Here is a 22,333-nt window from a genome sequence, read left to right as displayed (position 1 = left end):
TTACACAGACCTAGAACCCAAGGGGGCATTGGTCTCCCAAACCCCCTACTATACAATAAGGCCATACTCCTCTCTAGAGCCTTGGATTGGTTTCGGAAACCTGACAACAAATCATGGATTAGCATGGAAACCCCTCCCCATCTTACAACCTTCAGAGCCCTTTTGGTAGATCCCCATATCAATATACTCTCACTTTTTAAACATAACCTCTTGACATTAGCCACTGTCGAAGCTTGGAGATGGTTCCAAAATTTGAAATGGGGTTTTCCGTCCCCCTCCCCTCTTATACAGATCAGAGACATAATCAGCTTAGCTCCCTTAGAACTCATACAAAGTGTTCCCAAAGCCCTTCGCTCATCAGAAATCCCCATCCTCTCCTTATTACATAGGAGCGTGGGAGGTGTATTAGACAGAGAGGTCCTTGTCTCTTCATTACCGGAGATCGAGTCTTACCCTCATATGCTCTCTTTTCTGGCGACATATATAAATAAACACATCCCCATATCCTCCCTCCTCAGACCCCTTACGTGGTTTGAAAGCTTTATCCATAACTCCCCCCCCCCCCCCCCGAGGAAACCCATTTCCTCAATTTATAAATACCTTAGTACAACTATCTTACCTCCTAAGCCTTCTTTCATAAATTCATGGGAAAAGGACCTAAATGTACATTTTTCACCTGAAGAACTCTCGATATTATTCAGAACACCACATATCACTTCAAGATGTATTAGAATTCAGGAGAATGGGTACAAAGTGTTAACCAGATGGTACAAAACGCCTGATATCACATGTCGATACGGAGACGGTAATTCAGACAACTGCTGGAGGTGCGGAAAAGATCGCGGAACCATGTTCCACATTTGGTGGTCATGCCCTTTGATTTCCGACTGGTGGAGGAAGATTTTTGAAAAAAACAATGAAATCTGTGACTCAAATATAACCTTCTCACCTTCACTGGCCCTACTCGGTCTACCTCCGGATCACACGATAAACCCCTCTCCCCTCCTCAAAATCCTTCTTATATCTGCCCGACTCTTGATCCCGACACAATGGCTAAAAAAAGATCCCCCCTCTCTAGACCGTTGGTTTAACAAAGTCGATTCTATATACAGATTCGAAGAGCTTGCAGCCTGGGAAAACAGAACCCATCACAAATTCCTAAGCACTTGGGAGAAATGGAAATCCTTTAGAGGTTTTCATTAAAATGCCTCCTCTATCCTCCCCTTCCCTCTTCTTAGACAATCCTCCGACTTTGACCTTTTACTTCTGTTCTGTCCACGGACATCATCTACTAAAATGCTGTTTAACATTTGCTCTGTTAACATACATCCTTATGTGTTGATATGTTTTTGATTGAGTAACAATAGCAGGAAAAACAAACAATGTATGTACATCGGAGGCTTGCTCCTCCTTTTCCAAAGACCAAAATTATATGTAACAATTTTACATACTCAATAAAGCTTTTAAAATAAAAAATAATAAAAAATAAAAAAATAAAAAAAAGGAATGGGCATTGGCAAAAATGTTGCTGTAACAGGCATAAGTAGCAGCAGAAGAAAGGTTGGTGGTAGCAGCAGCCGTGGGACCAGGCCACAGCTGCCACTGTCATCCAGCGGTTGTGTTTTGACCAACAATCTAGCTGTACTGGAATGGTGGATTTGCTCTTCAACATCATCTCAGGTGACAACAGATACACACAGCCAGGAATCGGTGGGTTCCTCTGACAAAACACTTAGTTGTCCTGGCCCAGGAATGACCTCTGTGCCCTCATCTGTCCTGCAACTGCATTTTTCTTTTGCTGCGCCTTCTGCTCGGGAAGTAATGAATCACACGTAGGAGCTGGGTGAAGAAGAGGCATCATCATGATCATCAGGGGGTGAGGGTGGAAGCAGGCCTGTGAGGCAGCAGCGTGCCGATGAGCAAGCAGGGTGGAAGCAGTGGGAGATCTGGAGCCAAATGTGCCCGGGTTAGACCGTCTGCTAATCAGGAGCCTACCTGTCAGGAAACAACAAGCGGTGCACGGTTTTATAAAGGCAGAGTCAGGCAGTCAGCACAGAGTGGTGGGGGTAAAATGCCATACTTAGCAGTGTGGGAATTTGTTATCAACTTGCTAGAGGACGTTACCATGGCAGTATGCAGGATATGTATGCTAAAGATGAAGAGCAGTTAGGGTGCTAATGTTGGCACCATGGTCCTGCTTCAATACATGGGACATCACCATAAAGTGACCTGAGAAAACCGTGAAGTGGTACAGCCTAATGCAGCAACCACTACATCTTTCAGCGGCCTGCAGGCCTTCTCCAGCAGAGAGGGGCTCCTAAACCTCAGCAGAATGAAGCTGTCATTCCTTCCGTCTATAACTCCTGATGCAACTCCTACTCCTCATCACGTGTTTCTCCAGCAGTCGATCACAAAGACAACAGTATTCATGTACTCATCCAACTGCACAGAAACTGAACCTTCTCCTGCTGTGCAATTGCATATTATTATTATTATTTTTTCAGTACACATATCTGTCTGGTGATATTAAATGCATTATATTATAGCAAAAGCATTTAGTTTCAATAACGCTGTCCCTTTCCTGCATCATTATGTTGCTATTAGGGGTGGGGGATAATGTGTGTTCTACAGCTGAGAAAGGTCTTTCTTGAAAATGCATTTTTAAATGCAAATAACACAGTAGTCAAATATTGCAATGACCTATCTTGGATTGTTATATTGTTGGTGTGTGGGGGGGGGGGGGGAATAATCTCATAACAAGTTTGCAATGTGTGTTTTACAGTAGAGAAGGCCTTTTTTAAACGCAAATAAAAGAGTAGTGAAATCTTAGACCGGGTTTTCCTGCATCGGTATTTTGTTGGTGTGGGGAGAATAAATAATGCACTACAAGTTTGTAATGTTTGTTTTACAGAAGAGAGGGGTCTTTTCTGGAACTGAATTTTTTAAAGCAAATCTTACCAGCTCCAGTACTACATTATTCCCAAAGTAAATTGACAATTGTTTGAAGAAGGGAAAGGACATTTAATTGCACTTCTGTCTTTAAGTTACAGAAAACATACTTGCAATTTTTCTATAACCGTGTGTGACTGTGTAGCAAACCCGTAACTTTTCATTTAGGAAAATTGTGAGTTTACATTAGGTCCCATAATAAAATGCCTGAAATTTGGAAGGTCTTATCCTTCCAGATCCAGAATTTGAGTAGTATCAGCACCAGCTCTCTGGCAAGTAGTAGTAGTAGTAGGCCATAGTTCTCCCAGGCTTTTGAAAGGTGCAACATTATCATTGAGGAAAAATGGGATCAGAGGGTGGAGGAATCGGTAGTTTTGGAGGAGTCGTTGATGGATTAGCAGGAGGATGACGATGACACTAGGCACGACACACAATCATCTCAGTGGGGCAGCAGATCCAGAAAGAACTGGCTCCTCAGGCACGGTGGCCAGAATGGCAAGCTATATGATTGCTAGCTTATACAGTGACAGGGATATCATTTACTTGAAGCTGTTTGAATATTCGAATAGCGAATATTAATCGCGAATATAGGCACTTTGAGAATTTGCAAATATTTAGAATATAGAGATATATATTTGTATTTTCGAATATTCTAGATTTTTTTTCCATCTGAACCCATGATCCCTCCCTGTTTCTTGCTTGCGGGCCAATGAGAAGGCTGCAATGTCTTTGTCTGAGCTTAGCAACATCCATAGCAACCAATAGAAACGTTACTATATAAGAACCTCCCCAGCAGGTATTTTCTACAGTTTTCTAAAGTACTGAGAGATACAGAAGTGTCATTGCTGTGCTCTGTGCTTTCCACTCATTACATTAGATAGATAGTTAGCTTTTTTTTATATATATATATATATATATATATATATATATATATAATAAAGATAGTTAGTGGGAGATAGTCAGTGTAGGTTATATCCTGATATAGTGTAGCTGTTGCAGTCAGGGGCGTAGCTATAGGGGGTGCAGAGGTTGCAGTCGCTACCGGGCCCAGAAGCCTGAGGGGGCCCAACGACCCTTGTGCCGCATATGAAGACACCAGTATTATAGAAAGTGCATGTTGTTCAAGTTAGACCTCTGACTAGAGGGAAGGGGTTAGGTCAAGAATTTGGCATGGGGAGGGGGTGCTGTTTCAATTTCTGCCTCAGGCAGCCCGAATGCAATGTGCTTCCCTGCCCCTGACCACAAAGCACTGAAGGAAGGGGGGACCAAGCTGAACTCTTGCACCAGGGTCCATGAGCCTTAGATCCCTGGTTGCAGTGCAGTGTGTTACGTAGTGTGATAGGTTCTGCTGTCCATGCATACATGCTACAGACATAGTGCTGTGATGTCACAACAATACTTAGTGCACCAATCAGTAATATGTAGTCAGACCTGCTAAAATGTGAAGTTTCATGTATTGCGCCAAAATATGCGTATCATTAATTGACGATTAGTGCAATTGTGAATATATTGGAACACTCTATCTGCATATAAAGCCATTTTTAATGTTCTGCCATGCCAACAATTTTCTCCAGTCTCAGGAAACTTCTAGCAGCTTTGAAAATGTAGCAAAAGTGACCCACGCCTGTATTGTGCGTGCTTTACACGAATATTACATTGCCGATTTTTGCAATAAAGAAAATAATAGCAAATTCTCGAATTTGCGAATATATGTTGAATATTCTACAAAATATTTGTGAAATATCACAAATTCGAATATTGCCCCTGCCGCTCATCACTACAGTGTAGTTGTACCTTTTGTTGTGCGACTTATTGTCCCACGATAAATGTTACTATTTAGCTTTCCCCTTAAAGGGGTTATCCCATGACTAATGTAAAAAATTAAAATAAGGCATCATACAGTAAATGACTATCTGTTTCTAATAAAGCTAGATCCAGCCCTGTACCTCACATAGATACAGAGATCTCCCCATTCTTTGCTCTGCTAGATTTATATCAAGCTAACAGCTTAAGGGAAGTGTCTTTTCTTCTGTAGCTACACTAAGGGGGTGTCCATGCTTTCCCTATCACAACTCAGAAGGCGGATGAAGGATGAAACTGAGCATGTGCGGCCATCTCACTGAGCAGGTCAAAGAAATAATAATAAAAAATTAAAAAAAAAGAGCAGGAGAAGCTATACAAATACATTTTATTGAATAACTCAGTGGCTATGCTTCATTTTTAATTACATACAATTACAAAAGTATTAAGATCCAGGTGCTGGTTTGGAAACTGTAGAATATTTATCATGGGACAACCCCTTTAATGCTACACAGACGCCACTATTACTACTCCTAAACAGCTGATATACTTCCTTGTCTGTTCCATGCTATGCTGCTGCTACTGTTGCAGCCCTGTGCCACTATTACTCTACATCCACACTGTATTCCTGCCGCTCCCAATTAAAAGGGAGAATTTTTCTAAGCTTGTTTAGAATGAGCCACTGTTTCTTCTGACAATTATCACTTTGTTTGTATAAATACGTACAAGCACTTTTGTCCCCGTTAATGCATCATTTCTGGAAGCTTTGTCTAAAAAAACGACTGATTCTTCTGACAAGTAACACTTGTGCATGTCATATGGGCAGGGGAAGACATCATTTGTGGACACTTGGTCTCCCAACAATTCATAGTTTTTTTCCCCATAACACTGTGTGTGTTTAAACACCATCTTCCCCTAATGAGGGACAATCATTGTAAGAGTCAGAATATGAAAAAGCATAACACATGCAACAGCTCGGTGTGTGTTTAAACACACAGATTTTTAACGCCATCAACCATACGTTTACCCATAGCTATATATGTTAGTGTCACTCTGACATTAGTTGCATTCAGCTACTTAGGGAGAAGGTAGGGGGAGTGAAAATGCAAAAACAGTACTGTTCTGTCTTCTTACATGTTCATACAGTGTTTAGTCTGACATTCAGCATAAACCATTCCTGTCTTCCAAATAAGAGGACTGTTCTTTGTAGTCTAACTTGTTTATTGGTCAACAGGTTTACTCTCTGTGCAGTGCGCATGAGTGAAAGATTATATATGTGTGATTGGTAAAACTACAAGAATACAAATAGCATGTATAAGTATTAAATATAGCATAGCATGTACTATAACATTACATTAGCAGTGAAGACACATGGTAAAATGGCTTACATGTCTAACAGTCTCAACAACTTCCTGAGTAACAATTACAACTAACTGAGCAGCTCTGCATAACATGATGTCCCTGAAACAAAAGTAGATCTCTCACCAGATATGCATTTACAAGGATGGTGGAGTTTGAGAATGAGTCATCCATAGGACAGCTCCTGGAGATTGGACTGGAGGCCTCTCTTTCCCAGGATGCTAGGAAATAACACACAATGCAATGCACTACCCACAATGCAGTAGTCTTGTAACAAAAAAACAAGGTGTAATACAATTTTACACCGCTAGATGGTATAACTACACTAAACACTTCTTAATACTCTGACTAGAGATGAGCGAATTTCAGGTTAATAAATTTGTTCACGCTTTGTTTACTGGTAAAAGGTGAATTCCATTAAAGATTATTATGGACCATAACGCAATTCTATGATGAAATGCATAACGGAATGCCTATAGAGGCATTCCGTTATTCATTCTGTCATAATAGAAGTCTATGGGCTGCATAACAGATCTGTTCCATTTCCGTTATGCAGGGGAGTCCTGCATAACGTAATCCAGACGGATCCGTTATGCAGGCCATAGACTTCTATTATGACGGAATGAATAACTTCTATTAGACGGAATAGACTTCTATTATTACGGAATGAAAACATCACATGCTCAGCCCAAATAGATGCTCACATGTTTTAAACAGTAAGGGCTCTTTCACACGAGCGGATCCTATTCGGGTAATCCACTGCGTGAAAGAGAGTCAAGCCCTGTTCCAGACAGAAGAGACACGGAGCATTAACATGATTGATAATGCTCCGTGCCTCTCTGTGACCTATTTGCTAAAAAATCACAGTGACAACTTTATCTCACTGTGATTTTGTAGTAAAAAGATCACAGAGAGGCAAAGAGCATTATTAATCATGTTAATGCTCCGTGACTCTGCTTTCCGGAACGGGGCTTGGCTCTCTTTCCACGCAGCAGATTACCCGCACGGCATTCACTCGTGTGAAAGAGCCCTAAAATCTATATTCTCCGTCATAGCATCGTCTAAAGGCATGTGAGCTGACTTTAAACAGGCCCTCAGCACTTTCATCAGGTGTCAGCTAATTGGCATGAGTTAACTCCTGATATACCACATTAAACATTAATAAAAGGCAAAGCATGTTCACATTACAGAGAGAGAAAATGCACCATAAAAGAAATATTTTTTAACATTGCTATAACATACCATTACTTCCAGTAAGTACACATAGCTTTTAAAGTGATATTGATCTGGGCTATGGTTGCCAGAAACCCCATTTCACTATGCACAGCTTAATTTGAAGACTCCATATATGTGATACAGGGAATATACATATACAGTGACAGACAAAAGTTTGCGCACCCCATGTCAAAATTACTGTTACTGTGAATGTAGCATACCAAACCATAGGGGAAAACACGTGAGGCTCACATTGGACCGATGGGTGTAAAAGTTCACGTACTCGCGGTTAGCAGATGCCTCCCTGGGCCTGCGTACAGTGGATCGGAAGACAGCACAAAATCCTCCGGGGCACTCTCGGTTACAGGGAACACTAGCCAGATGGAAAATGAGGTGCCCTTAATGGTAATGGGTGTAAGGTGCTTTTGCGACTGGGCCCCTAGTGCGTGACGCCAGCACCATTAGGTGAAATGTTGGTGATAGTAGTTAAAATGATTATATAGAATAAGGGAGACTAGAGCTTTTAACAACCTCCCAATACTTTACTAAAGCTGTTCCACAGTCATTTACATAAAGGCAGCTTTCACATTAGTTCCCAGAAGTTGCATAAGGAATCGTCCTCTATAACAATCAGTCTTTCTCTCTCTTATTTCTCCAGGTTGGAGGGATGAACTATCTCTGTTGTACTGTATAATGCTGTACTTCTGAATCCTCTTCTAGGAATACTATACTAAGACAAATGGCCTTTTGTCTTTAATTATGGTGGGTAGCTTGTAGATTTGAATCTCTACACCTGATGCAAAGCAGTCTGGAGTCTGATAAATGACAGTTACCTTCCTTTGTCAATATCCTCATCCCCACTCTGGGTTGCCTGGAGATACTGTAATCTTTTCCCTTTTATAGGCTGGTGCATGGATCTAACTATGGAGCTTTTATATATCTGCAAAATGGCTGTTGAGGTTCAGCTTGTCCTCAGACATCATCACACACTGACCTTCTTCTTCCTGCACTGTGCACTGAGTGTGAAGGGCGGAGTTAGCCCTGGGAGGCTTGTTAGAACCTCCCCCTCCCTATGCAACTTTATGAGAACAAATTTATAAGTACAGTTTACATGAAACACAATCACAACATTAAGCAGTGTGTTTCAGTACATGCATCCCCCCTTCTTTAATGTAAGTCGTCCTTGACGCACTGTTGCCACGATGATGCATCACCTGAAAAATACAAAAAAAGAGCATGCATGCATATACACATTACCATTAAACCATTCTTGTGCTTTCTATTCTTTGGCTGAAAGAGAATTGGGTTAGGCATATATATCAGGAACATCACAATATAGAATGGGTGACAAGGGCCGTAGCGAAACAGTAAAGACCAGGATAGTCCATAATGTAAAACAAAAAGGGAAAGTTCTCAGCTAACAGTGTATGAGTCCGTTTCCTGGGCATGAAGCATAATGGTTGTAGAACATCACGGAGGTCTCTATTGCATCAAAGTCCACCATGACTTGAACGCAGCAAAATAAGGCCAAAGGAGTCTTTAGAGAGTCCTTAGGGCAGGGCAAATAATCAAAGAAATTAGTCTTTTACTCTGGCTCTGTAGCTCTAAATGATGTAAGAATGTAATCACAGTTGAACTGGAAGGGCTGGAAGTCTCCTCCTCGGCTGCTGTTGTAGAAACTCCCTATAACGGGAAGGTGGCTGACCTTTAGTGGTCCAGTCGGATCTCCGAAGTGGCTGTGGCTCTATAAGCCTTGGTTCAAGGTAACTTGGTACCTCTTGAGCTTCTGAGGATCCTTCACGAGGTAGTTCTTCTGGCTGAAGTGGGGCTGTATTAGTCTTGGCAGGAACAAGAAAGTGAAGTCCCAGCATAAGAAACCACTGTAGGGGATCTGATTCCAATTAAAGTTTTGCAAAAGACTGTGTTGGTTCCTCTAGATCAGGTGATTTTTCAGACACTTTCTTCTTGGATTGGAGCTTCTTCCTGCAAACACAGCTTGAGATGTTTGTGGTGCACTATTTGGTGCAATGTTCTCTTTTGTGATATCAGCTTCAGGGTTGGGAATAGCTGTGATGACATAGGGTTCTCTTTCCCATTTACTATCCAGTTTATTGGTGTGAGGATTATATTTTAGCCACACATACCAATTTGTAAAGGTTCTGCTTTTGCAGACTGATCATAGTCTATCTGCTGTTTTTGTTGTACACTCGCCATGCAGATTTAGACAATCTCTTGGGCATCAGCTAGCCGTTTTTGATGTCCACTGACCCAGTCTGTTTGTGGTAAAGGATTGATAGTATCTGGAACTTGTACAGTACTGTCACAAGGGTGTAAAGAACCACACCTGACTCCGTTATACCCGGGGTCAGGAAGTTGCAGCGGTTGGCTGCGCGCTCTATGTAGTAAGATAGGGCTGTTTCCTTATGCTAGCTTTCTGGGTTTGCTTTGCAACCCTTTTTTGCTCACTCAGGGATCCGTAGCTCCTTCTCCTCAGCTGTTCCTTGTCCAGCACTCCCAACCTCCTTATATTCCCCTCTCACACTTCTCTGGTTGCCAGATATAGAGCTTCCTGCCTGGACTTCTATACTGACCCACTGGAGCTGTGTTGCTGCGTTCTCTGGTCCAGAACGTTTCCCTCCGGATCCCTGTTGGACCTTTGTGGTCTGCTGTGGTCGCCCACCTGGGTTTATGTGTTTATCTGTATTGTCTGTCCTCTCCCTGGTGTTTTTCCTCTTAGTGTCAGTGGTGCGGACTAGCAATCCCACCGGCCCGTTCACTATCTAGGGCTCATTTTAGGGAAAGCCAGGGTTTAGGCACATGATCGCCGCACGGGTGAGGAACCCGTCTAGGGACGTCAGGGAAGTCAGGTGCCAGCCGCAAGGTGAGTCAGGGGTCACCACCTTTCCCTCTCCCTTGGGCAGGGCTTTCCCTTTTCCCTCCCTGTGCGTGACGCCGGTCATTACAAGTACATTTAAGGTGAGATCTGCAGGTATTCTCCCTTGACAGCCAAACATAAGTTAATATGGAGTGTATCCAGTAGAACAATGGAAGGTGTTGTTGTAAATATACACCAATTGAGGTAGTAGAGTTGGCCAATCAGTTCTTTTAGCAGGTGGTTCAGCTTTCAACATCAAGGGTTGGTTCATTTTCTCGTAAAGTCCATTACCTTGAGGATGGTACGCTGTTGTTCTTATCTTCTGACAATTGTGAAGTGAACATAGTTCATGGAAGAGTTGGGATTCAAAAGCAGATCCTTGATCTGTGAGAATCTTTTCAGGGCATCCAGAGGGCAACAGGAAATTCTTCCCAAAAAGTTTGCAGTGGTTTTGGCTGTCAAGTCTTTAACAGGTACAGCTACAAAAATTTTGGTGTAGTTATCAATAATTGTCATGGCGTAGGTATATCCAGAGCGACTTGGTTCTAGCTTTACATGATCAATGGCCACTATTTCTAGAGGTATTTTGCTTACAATGGGATGTAATGGTGCTCTTTGGAAATGTCTCTCATTTCTTCCAATGGCACAAGTTGAACATTCTCGACACCAATTTTCAATATCTTCTCTCATTCCAACCCAATAAAATCTTTGGCGGATGGTAGCTCCTGTTTTTTGTACACCAAAGTGTCCTGACCTATCGTGGTACATTTCAAGGACAATTCTGGCATCTTGGCGTGGTACAATAATTTGATACAGCCGATCATTGGTGATGGGATCTAGGGTTCTTCTCATTATTAGTTCCTTTTGCATGAAGAGTTGCTTTCTGTGTCTCCATAGGTTGAGCAGCTCAGGATCTGCATTCTTTCTGCTGATTCTTTCTGGTGTTCTTCTACTAGTGAAGAAATCTTGTAGCTCACCTAATGCTCTCTGCTTGCAACTTGATTCACCTTTCTTTCTCAACTTGGGGTTCTGGATTTCTCTGCTGTTGGAAGTTGAGGACTTCTTTACCTTGGCTTTTGATGGTGATAACATCTTGTTGAGCAAAATGTTTATAGGAAGCCAGCATCTCTACTTCTTCCCATATGTTTCCCTGTTTAGTAGGGTCTTCTCTGTTAGGCAGATGGGATAAGGCATCTGCCTTCTCATTTGATTTGCCTGTTCTGTACTTGACCACAAAGTTGTAGTTGGCAAGACGTGAGGCCCATCTTTGTTCTAAGGCTCCTAACTTGGCTGTGTTGAGGTGTGCCAGCGGGTTGTTATCAGTATAGGCCACAAATGGTGTTGCTGTGAGGTAGTCTTAAAATTTCTCAGTGACAGCCGACACAAGTGCGAGGAATCGCAGCTTAAAGGAACTGTAGTTCTGGCCATTTTTTCCCTTGGCACCTCTCTTTCTCTTATCTGCTAGCATAAGCATCCACTCTCTCCTTACCTTCTTGAAGTTAAGACAGGACAGCTCCCAGGCCTTTCTTACTGGCATCAGTGTAGAGATGGAATGGCTGTTGGTAATCTGGATAGCCTAAGACAGGTGGTTCAGTCAACTTTTTCTTCAGGAGTTGGAAAGCGATATCTCTGTCTTCATTCCATTCGATTGGTATCTGGGCTTTCTGGTACTCCTTGGGATGTCTTCTTAGGAGTTCTTGTATCGGCTCAGCAATCTGGGCGAAATGAGGGATAAATGTCTGTAGTGTCTTGCAAAACTAAGAAAACTTCTCACCTCTTTTACTGTGGTAGGAGTAGGCCAATTCTGGACTGCGGCTATCTTTTCTGCATCTGGCTTGACAACTTCAGAACTGACAATATGTCCCAGGTACTTGACTTCTGGTTTCAGTAGCACTTAGAGGGTTTGATCTTGAGTCCGTGCTTGATGAGGACTTGAAAAACTTCTGCAAGATGTTTTAAGTGGTCTCCATAGGATTTAGAGTAGATGATGATATCATCTAGGTATAACAAGGCAGTTTCAAAGTTCTTGTGGCCTAAACAGCGTTCCATTAGTCTTTGAAAAGTTCTAGGTGCATTGCAAAGTCCAAACAGCATAAAGTTAAATTCAAATAGGCCCATAGGGGTGGTAAATGCAATTTTTTTCACGATCTTCAGGATGCATGGGTACTTGCCAGTACCCACTGGATAAATCCAGAGAAGAAAAGTAAGCTGAGGATCCTAATGCTGTCAAGGACTCCTTGATTCTTGGTAAAGGATTGGCATCCTTGTGGGTAATTTGATTAATCTTCCTGTAGTCCACACAGAACCGAATATTGCCATCCTTCTTTTGGAAAAGGACTAGAGGTGCAGCCCATGGACTATGGTGGTCTTTGATTATTTTTGAATCCTTCTTCTCCTGGATCATCTTTTTCACAGATTGGTATATCGTTGGTGGTATAGGCTGGTACCTTTCTTGAATTGGAGGGTGTGAACTGGTAGGGATGGTGCGCTTGATTACACTGACCTCTCCATAATCTGAAGGATATTTACAGAAGGCTTGATGATGTTCCTTTGCGACTTTTAAGACTCCTTTAATTTGTTCCTCAGGTGTAGAAGTACAGTATGTCCCATATTGAGTTCTGTCATTTGTCAATATCCTCATTCCCTCTCTGGGTTGCCTGGAGTTACTGTAATCTTTTCCCTTTTATGGGCTGTTGCATGGATCTAACTATGGAGCTTTTATATCTCTGCAAAATGGCTTCTGAGCTTCAGCTTGTCCTCAGACATCATCACACACTGACCTTCTTCTTCCTGCACTGTTGACTGAGTGTAAAGGGTGAAGTTAGCCCTGGGAGGCTTGTTAGAACCTCCCCTCCCTATGCAACTTTATGAGAACACATTTACAAGTACAGTTTACATAAAACACAATCACAACATTAGGCAGTGTGTTTCAGGACACTGCATGAACAGTTAAACAAGTTGAAAATAAAATGATCTACAATAGGGATAATATTAAAGATGAAACACACTTTTCAACATTTTAAGCTATATCAGTGTATTATTTTCGTTTTGTACAATTTTAGAGTGAAAAAATGAAAGGGATGCCTTGCTAAGGTAGGGGGAAACAAGGCAGGCAGGTGATGCAAATATCTAATCTTTATAAATACGCAGACTCCCTCTAACCTTGTTGGAAAAAACTGTCATGACTCATGGGTTCTTCAAAGCAGCTGCCTAACACTGTGAAAATGAAAATGGTTTAGGCACACAAAGCAAGAGAAGGCTATAATAAGATAGCAAATAGTTATTAGGTTGCCATTTCCTCAGTTCAAAATGTAATTAAGAAATGGCAGTTAACAGGAACAGTAGAGGTCAAGAGAAGGTCTGGAAGACCAAGAAAACTTTCAGAGACAACTACTTGTAGGATTGCTAGAAAGGAAAATCAGAACCACTGCTTGACTATAAAAAACCTTCAGTAAGATTTAGCAGACTCTGAAGATGTGGTACATTGTTCTACTATTCAGCGACACCTGCACACATATGGCCTTCATGGAAGAGTCATCAGAAGAATCTCTCCTGTGTCTTTACCACAAAATTGAGCATCAGAAGTTTGCAAAAGAACATTTAAACAAGTCTGGTGCATTTTGGAAACAAATCCTGTGGACCAATGAGCAAAGGTATGTTTGGAGAAAAAAAGGCACAGAATAAGCAGTGGATCAATCGTGTTTTGGGGTTGTGCTTCAGCTAGTGGATTCAAAGAAATTCCAGACATAACAACAATTGTAAAAAATCTGAAGTTGAATAGAGGATGGCTTCTAGAAATGGATAAATGTATAATGATCCTAAACTCACCTTAAAATCCACAATAAACTCCCTAATAAGTCACACGCTAAAGGTTTTTACCATGGCCCTCACGGTCCCGTGATTTGAACTTCACTGAATATCTATGGATAGACCTTGAAAGAGCAGTGCATGCAAGACAACCCAGGAATCTCACAGAGCTGGAAGACTTTTGCAAGGAGGAATGGATACAAATCCCTCAAGCATGAATTGAAAGAATCTTTGCTGGCTACAAAAAAAAAACATTTAAAAGCAGTGATACTTGCTAAAGGGGGTGCTACTAGGTACTAACCATGCAGAATGCTGAAGGTTTTGCTTCAGGCCCTTTTCCTTTTTTCTTATTTTGGAAACGTAAAAGATTCAAATAAAAAAGTTTTTGCTTAAAATACAAAGCCATCTTTAATTTATGCCTTTTGGAGATCATTTCATCTTCAACTTGCTTAACAGTAATTTACCAGGGGTGCCAAAACAATTGCATACAAGTGTGTGTGTGTGTGTGTGTATATGGCAACTTTTGACTTAAAGTTACTTTTATTCAACCAGCAAGTAATTTTTTGACGGGGAATGACACAGGTGTCTCACAAAAGATAATAAGACGATGTACAAGAGGCATTATTGTGGGGAAAAAAACCCATCTCTCAGCTTTTATTTACATTTGAGCAAAAAGTGTCCAATCCAAAATTATTCATACCCTTCACAAACTGTCACAGTCTGTGGGAAAATCAAAAGTTCTATACCATTCCAAATAGTCCAAGCAGTTCTAAAGCATCCTAATTACCCTGATTAATTGGGAACAGCTTTTTAAATCAACTCAACAGGTGAAAAACAGCAGCTCTCTGCAGTTGGTTTGTGGACAGTCATGGCTAAGACAAAGGAGCTCAGTGAGGACCTGCGGCTGCGCATTGTGGCTGCTCACAAGTCAGGAAAGGGCTACAAGGCCATTTCTAAATGTTTTCATGTTCCAGTGGATACAAGTATTATTCAAAAATACAAGATGTTCCGAACTGTGGAAAGTCTCAGAGGACGTGGTCGGAAGCAAAAAGTGACATCTGTGCTGGTAAGGAGGATAGTTAGAGAGGTGAAAAAGAATCCAAGGATCACCACCAAGGCCATCGTGGTGAATATGGGCTCTGCCGGTGTCAATGTCTCAAAGCAGACAATCCAACGGACACTGCACACTGCTGGGTTCCACGGATGCAGACCAAGGAGGACGCCACTTGTCCAGATAAGGCACACAAAAGCTTGCTTGGCCTTTGCAAAAGCTTATCTGGACAAATCTGTGTTATGGTCAAATGAAACAAAAATTTTATTGTTTGGTCACAATGATGTTTCCTTCATTTGGCATAAAAAAGGAGAAGCCTTCACCATGCCCACTGTCAAACATGGTGGTGGGAACCTAATGCTTTGGGGGGTGTTTTCAGCCAATGGACCAGTAAACCTAATCACAGTAAATGGCACCATGAAAAAAGACCAATACATGAGGATTCTTAACAACAACAACATCAGGCAGTCTGCAGAGAAACTTGGCCTTGGGCACCAGTGGACATTTCAGCATGACAATTGACCCAAAACAAACAGCAAAAGTGGTGAAGAAATGGTTAGCAGACAACAACATTAACGTTTTGGAGTGGCCCAGCCAGAGTCCAGACTTGAATCCAATTGAGAATCTGTGGAGGAAGCTAAATATCAGGGGGATGGCAAGAAGACACTCCAACCTGAAAGATTTAGAGTTCATTGCTAAAGATGCATGGGCAAAAATACCTGTGGAGACATGCAAAAAGCTGGTCTGCAATTATAGGAAGTGTTTGATTGCTGTAATAGCCAATAAAGGCTTTTCTATTGATTATTGAGAAGGGTATAAATAATTTTGGACTGGACACTTTTTGCTCAAATGTAAATAAAAGCTGAGAAATGTTTTTTTTCCACAATAATGCCTCTTGTACATCAATTTATTATCTTTTGGGAGACACCAATGTCATTTCCCGTCAAAAAAATACTTGCTGGTTGAATAAAAGTAACTTTAAGTCAAAATATGCCAAGGGGTTTGAATAATTATGGACAGCACTGTATTCAGGTAAAAATCTAAAAATTAGAATATCCAGCCAAGTTAATTTATTTCAGTAATGCAATCTTAAGAGTTGAAACTAATATATGAGATAGACTCATTACATGCAAAGTGAGATATTTTAAGCCTTTATTTGTTATAATTTGGATGATTATGACTTACAGCTTATGAAAACCCCAAAGTCACAATTTTGGGCACCCTTTGCTCAGGGGTATGGATTAATTAGCTATAACCTTTTATTCTACCAATATTTTTTGCCAGACAAAATGTGAAGATTTTTTAATTGTTTCTGACAAATACAGTTAGGTCCATGAATATTTGGACATCAACACAATTCTAAGATTTGTGACTCTATACACCACCACAATGGATTTGAAATGAAACAAACAAGATGTGCTTTAACTGCAGACTGACAGCTTTCATTTGAGGGCATTAACATCTAAATCAGATGAACGGTGTAGGAATTATAGCAGTTTGCATATGTGCCTCCCACTTGTTAAGGAACCAAAAGTAATGGGACACAATATTAGTCATAAATAGAGTTGAGCGGACACCTGGATGTTCGGGTTCGACAGGTTCGGCCAAACTTCACAAAAAAGTTTGAGTTCGGGACCCGAACCTGACCCGAACTTGACCCCGAACTCGAACCCCATTAAAGTCAATGGGGACCCGAACTTTTGAGCACTAAAATGGCTGTAAAAATGTCATGGAAAGGCCTAGAGGGCTGCAAATGCCAGAAAAATGTGGTTAAGAGCATGGCAAGTGGATAGGGAAATGACTTTAGATAACATAAAAATAAAAACTAATAAACTTGATCTAGGAGAACGAGATCCATATGGAGAATGGAGGTTGAGGAGGCAGTGGATGTGGCGGTGTAGGTGGAAGCGGCGGTGGAGGAAGAAGAGGTAGCCTACACTTCTTTTATGTTTTAAATTTATTTTTATTTTTAAAATTAGGGTACACCCCAAAACATTGGGAAATATAACCTGTGATAACCCCCTCCAGTCATGCTAAACACACGTTCAGACAATACACTGGTTGCAGGGCAGGGCAGCACCTCCAAGGCATAAAGGCCCTGCTGCCGCTTTGTTGACTCTAGATAACTTCTGCCTGATCGCATGTCCCTGTGACGTCCACCATCCATTTGGATATCTTTATCAATTTTCGATGTTCTTTTCTGAGCCTACCACGTTGATCACGGTTAGCGGCGAATAAGGGTTCCATGCCAGAGAGGGAGCATGAGAAAGGGAGACCTCATCCAAGGGAGGTCAATGGCTGCAATGGGATAAAGCGAAAATGTGGGACAAATTATTAAAGCAGAAGGATCGAATAAAAGGGCTAATTAAAGACAAATTTTTAGAAATTTAAGTCCCTGTTACCTATGCAGAGCAGGGGTTTTTCATTGCCAGCAATGGGTTAATGTCACCCACCAATGGAACAGATTATTTTTAAAAAAATTAGCTCCCTGTTAACTATGCAGAGCAGGGCTTTATTCACGTCCAAAATTGTAAAATGTCAACCCAAGAATGTAACAGAAAAATTTGTGAAATTTATTAACTTGTCTACTTTGTAGAGCAGGGGTCTATGACAGAAAAAAATTGTTTAATGTCACCCAAAAATGTTACAGAAAAATTATTGAAATTTATTAACTTGTCTACTAGGTATAGCAGTGGTAAATCACAACCCAAAATTTGTGAATTTTACCCGAAAATGTAACAGACAAATTTGTGATTTTTTTTAACCTGTCTACTAGGTATAGCAGTGGCATATCACACCCAAAAATTGGTGAATATCACCGGAAAATGGAACAGACAAATTAGTGAAATATTTTTACCTGTCTACTAGGTATAGCATTGGTATATCACACCCAAAAATTGGTGAATATCACCTGAAAATGTAACAGACAAAGTAGTGAAATGACATAAAATAAAATACGTATAAATAAAAAATAAAAATAATATGTGATTTATGAGGTGGAGGTTGATTTATTTGGTTTATGAGGTAGGAGTTTTAGGGTTTGGTGGACGTAGCGGTGTAGGTGGAAGCAACAGTGGAGGAGGACGAGGTAGCCAGCACTGTTTTTTATTTTTATATTTTTTTGTAAATTATGGTACACTCCAAAAGAGTGTGAAATATCCAAAATTGTCATAGAACCATGAACCAGACGTACAACAAGAGATAAGTGGAAATAAGAAGGCTTTATTGAAAATCAAGCCGTAAGGCAAAAGTCCAAACGGATGGCTAAACCGAAGCAGGGTCTTGCGAAGCCAGAGGTCAGGAACCAGAAGGGTAGTCAGACGAAGCCTGGATCAGGAACCAGCAGGGTAGTCAGACGAAGCCTGGATCAGGAACCAGCAGGGTAGTCAGACGAAGCCAGGATCAGGAACCAGAAGGGTAGTCAGACGAAGCCAGGATCAGGAACCAGATGCAGCAGCAGTCTTAGAAGCATGTGAACACAGGAGGACCAAGCAAGGAACTGAAGACACAGACCTCCTATATATATATATATGAGCTAGGCATCCAGCTCCTCCCAGTGGGAAGGAGAAGCCGCAGGGTGGGAGGCTACAAGAAACCCAGAAACCAAGATGGCCGCCAGCACATGTCAAACGAAGGAGAACAGCAAGAAGGTAAGACCATGACAGTACCTCCCCCTCAAGGGCCCCTCCTCCACGGAGTAAAGAACGGTTTCTGAGGGAAGCGTGCGTGGAAGGCTCGGAGCAAGGCAGGAGCATGGACATCTGCGGAGGGAACCCAGTAACGCTCCTCTGGACCATAACCACGCCAATGGACCAAAAACTGCACCCGACCGCGGACCAGGCGTGAGTCCAGGATATTGCTCACCTCATACTCCTCACGATTGCCCACTTGGACCGGACGAGGCCGAGGAACCGAGGAAGTGAAACGATTACACACCAGTGGCTTCAACAGGGAGACATGAAACACGTTGGAGATCCGCATGCCAGGAGGAAGCGCAAGGGCATAGGCTACCGGGTTTACCCTGCGAAGCACTCGGAAGGGACCAACAAAGCGAGGCGCCAGCTTGGGAGTGGGCACTCGAAGGTTGAGGTTGCGGGTGGACAACCATACGCGGTCTCCGACCTGGTAGGAAGGAGCGGGCGCTCGTCTGCGATCAGCCTGGAGTCTCTGGCGCTGCGCAGAGACCTCAAGGGACCTCTGGATCTGTACCCAAGAAGCACGTAGGACGGAAAGGTGATCCTCCACAGCCGGAATATCCTGGGGAGAGAATACCTCCGGTAACACGGCAGGTTGGAACCCATAATTGGCCATGAAGGGAGACGTCCCAGAGGAAGAGTTCACCGCCGTGTTCCTGGCAAACTCAGCCCAAGGCAGGAGGTCAACCCAATTGTCTTGGTGATCGGAGACATAGCAACGAAGGAATTGCTCCAAGGCCTGATTGGATCGTTCTGCGGCCCCATTGGACTGAGGGTGGTAGGCCGAGGAGAAAGAGAGATGAATCCCCAACTGGGAGAAAAAGGCGCGCCAGAACCTGGACACAAACTGACTCCCCCGATCCGACACAATCTCCTTGGGCAAACCGTGCAACCGGAAGACCTCCCTGGCAAAAATCGAGGCCAACTCTTGTGCAGAGGGTAACTTCTTGAGAGGAACACAGTGGCACATTTTGGAAAACCGATCCACAATCATGAGAATGACCGTATGACCTCGGGATGCAGGGAGGTCCACAATAAAATCCATCCCCAGGTGTGACCATGGGCGCTCCCCGGTGGCTATGGGTTGCAAAAGGCCCAACGGAAGGTGCCGAGGGGACTTACTCTGGGCACAAACGGAGCATGCCGCTACATATGCGGCGATGTCGGAACGTAGAGAAGGCCACCAGAACAGACGTGAAACAGCCCAGGACAGCTGATTCTTTCCAGGATGCCCCACGGCCTTGGAGTTATGGTAGGTTCGCAACAACCGAGTGCGCAACTCCTCAGGCACAAAACATCTGCCGTTGGGTCTCCCAGAGGGAGCACCAGATTGAGCCGCCAAAATCTGCTCACCCAGGGGAGAGGTCAGGCTGGTGCGAATGGCGGCCAGGATCTGATTCGGAGGTATGACCGAAGTCGGAATCGACTCCTCCCCGGACAGCTCGGAGTACTGCCGTGATAAGGCATCCGCTCTGATGTTCTTGGAACCGGGTAGGTAGGAGACCACGTAATTAAAACGTGACAAGAACAGAGCCCATCTGGCCTGACGTGGTGTCAATCTCTTGGCCTCAGAGAGGTAGGTCAGATTCTTGTGGTCCGTCAGGATGAGAACCGGAACCACCGAGCCCTCGAGCAAGTGCCTCCATTCTTTAAGGGCCTGCACGATGGCCAATAACTCCCTGTCACCAATCTGATAGTTGCACTCCGCGGAAGACAGTTTCCGGGAGTAAAACCCACAAGGAAGCAGAGGACCCTCTGGTGTTCTACGCTGAGACAGAAGGGCGCCTACTCCCGTCTCAGACGCGTCCACCTCGAGGACAAAAGGCAACCCAGGGTTGGGATGCGACAGAATCGGAGCCGACACAAAGGCGGACTTTAGAGCCTCAAAAGCTCGGATGGCCTCGAGCGGCCAGACCTGGGGATTACTGCCCTTCCTGGTCAGATCCGTGAGAGGCTTGGCTAGCATGGAAAAGTCCCTGATGAACTTCCGATAATAATTGGCGAAGCCCAAAAAGCGCTGCAGGGCACGAAGACCACTGGGCTGGGGCCACTGTAAGACAGCCGAAACCTTCTCAGGATCCATGGAGAACCCCTCAGCGGAAATAATGTAACCTAAGAAGGTTACCTGGGATCGGTGAAATTCGCATTTCTCAAGCTTACCGAACAGCTTGTTCTCTCGTAACCGTTGCAACACTCGTCTGACATCCAGAATGTGGGCCTCCATGGATTCAGAATATACCAAGATGTCATCCAAATAGACCACCACACACTGCTGCAACAGGTCACGGAAAACATCGTTGATGAATTCCTGGAAGACTGCGGGCACATTGCACAACCCAAAGGGCATAACCAAGGATTCATAATGACCGGTCCTGGTGTTAAACGCGGTCTTCCACTCATCGCCCGCCTTGATCCTTACCAGGTTATATGCCGCCCTCAGGTCGAGTTTGGTAAAGACCGTGGCCCCTTTGAGGCGATCGAACAGCTCGGAAATCAAGGGTATCGGGTAAGCGTTCTTGATCGTGATGCGATTGAGACCCCTGTAATCGATGCAAGGCCTCAACTCACCGCCCTTCTTTTTCACAAAGAAAAATCCAGCCCCTGCCGGGGACGAGGATTTGCGAATGTGTCCGCGTGAAAGCGCCTCCCTCACGTACTCCTCCATGGCCTCATTCTCCGCTACCGACAGTGGATAGACTTTGCCACGAGGAGGAACGGCACCAGATTGTAACTCTATGGCACAATCGTATGGGCGGTGCGGAGGTAGGGCAACCGCACGCACCTTATCGAATACATCTCGGTACTCCTCGTATTCAGGAGGCAACAGAGAGTCCGAGGAAGTACACAGCAACTTGACAGGCCCATGGATGCAACTAGCCCCACACTGCGGTGACCACGAGAGGATCTCGGCCGATCTCCAATCGAAAGTCGGATTATGCTTCTGGAGCCAGGGGTACCCCAAGACCACCGAGTAGTGTGGAGACGAAATAACCTGGAGACAGACCGACTCTCTGTGAACGGCACCAATGGCCATCCCCACTGGAAGGGTCTCCTGAGTCACGTGTGGCGGCAGAAGGGGTCTGCCGTCTATCGCCTCAAGAGCCAGTGGGGAACCTCGAGGCTGCAGAGGAATGGAATTGGCGGCAGCGAACACACTATCAATGAACAAACCACCAGCACCAGAGTCCACCAACGCCTGGGTCGTCACCGAGCCCCCGACCCAGGAGAGGACAACAGTAATCAGTGGTTTGTCAACACGGGAAACCGGGGACGAGGAGACTCCACCCAAGATCTGCCCCCGACAGGATCTCAGGTGCGAGCGTTTCCCGGACGGTTCGGGCATGCCAACCGAAAATGCCCACCGAGACCACAGTACATGCATCGGCCCTCGCGTCTCCGGAGTACCCTCTCCCCCTCGGACAGGCGAGCAAACCCCAGCTGCATGGGTTCACCCCCAGACAAGTCATCCCCAGGAGGCGTGGGAGGAGAGGGAGGCACGGGTGGGACAGCAAACGTAGGCGCCAATCTGTTAGAAGACCTCCGCAGGCTCTCCTTAAAGGAAGGTCTCTCCCTGAGTCTGGT

General features: G+C 43.7%; 1 protein-coding gene across 1 annotated transcript in view; it reads left to right on the top strand.

Annotated features, from left to right (window-relative positions):
* Positions 1–22,333, top strand: part of LOC122936381 (probable cation-transporting ATPase 13A5) — a 652,597-nt gene that overhangs the window by 43,115 nt on the left and 587,149 nt on the right. The gene's annotated exons all lie outside the window — the stretch shown is intronic.

The sequence above is a fragment of the Bufo gargarizans genome, chromosome 4 (genome assembly GCF_014858855.1).
Source record: "Bufo gargarizans isolate SCDJY-AF-19 chromosome 4, ASM1485885v1, whole genome shotgun sequence".
Lineage (NCBI taxonomy): Eukaryota > Metazoa > Chordata > Amphibia > Anura > Bufonidae > Bufo > Bufo gargarizans.
Note: the sequence above shows the minus strand (reverse complement) of the source record. Positions and strands in the feature narration are given on the sequence as shown.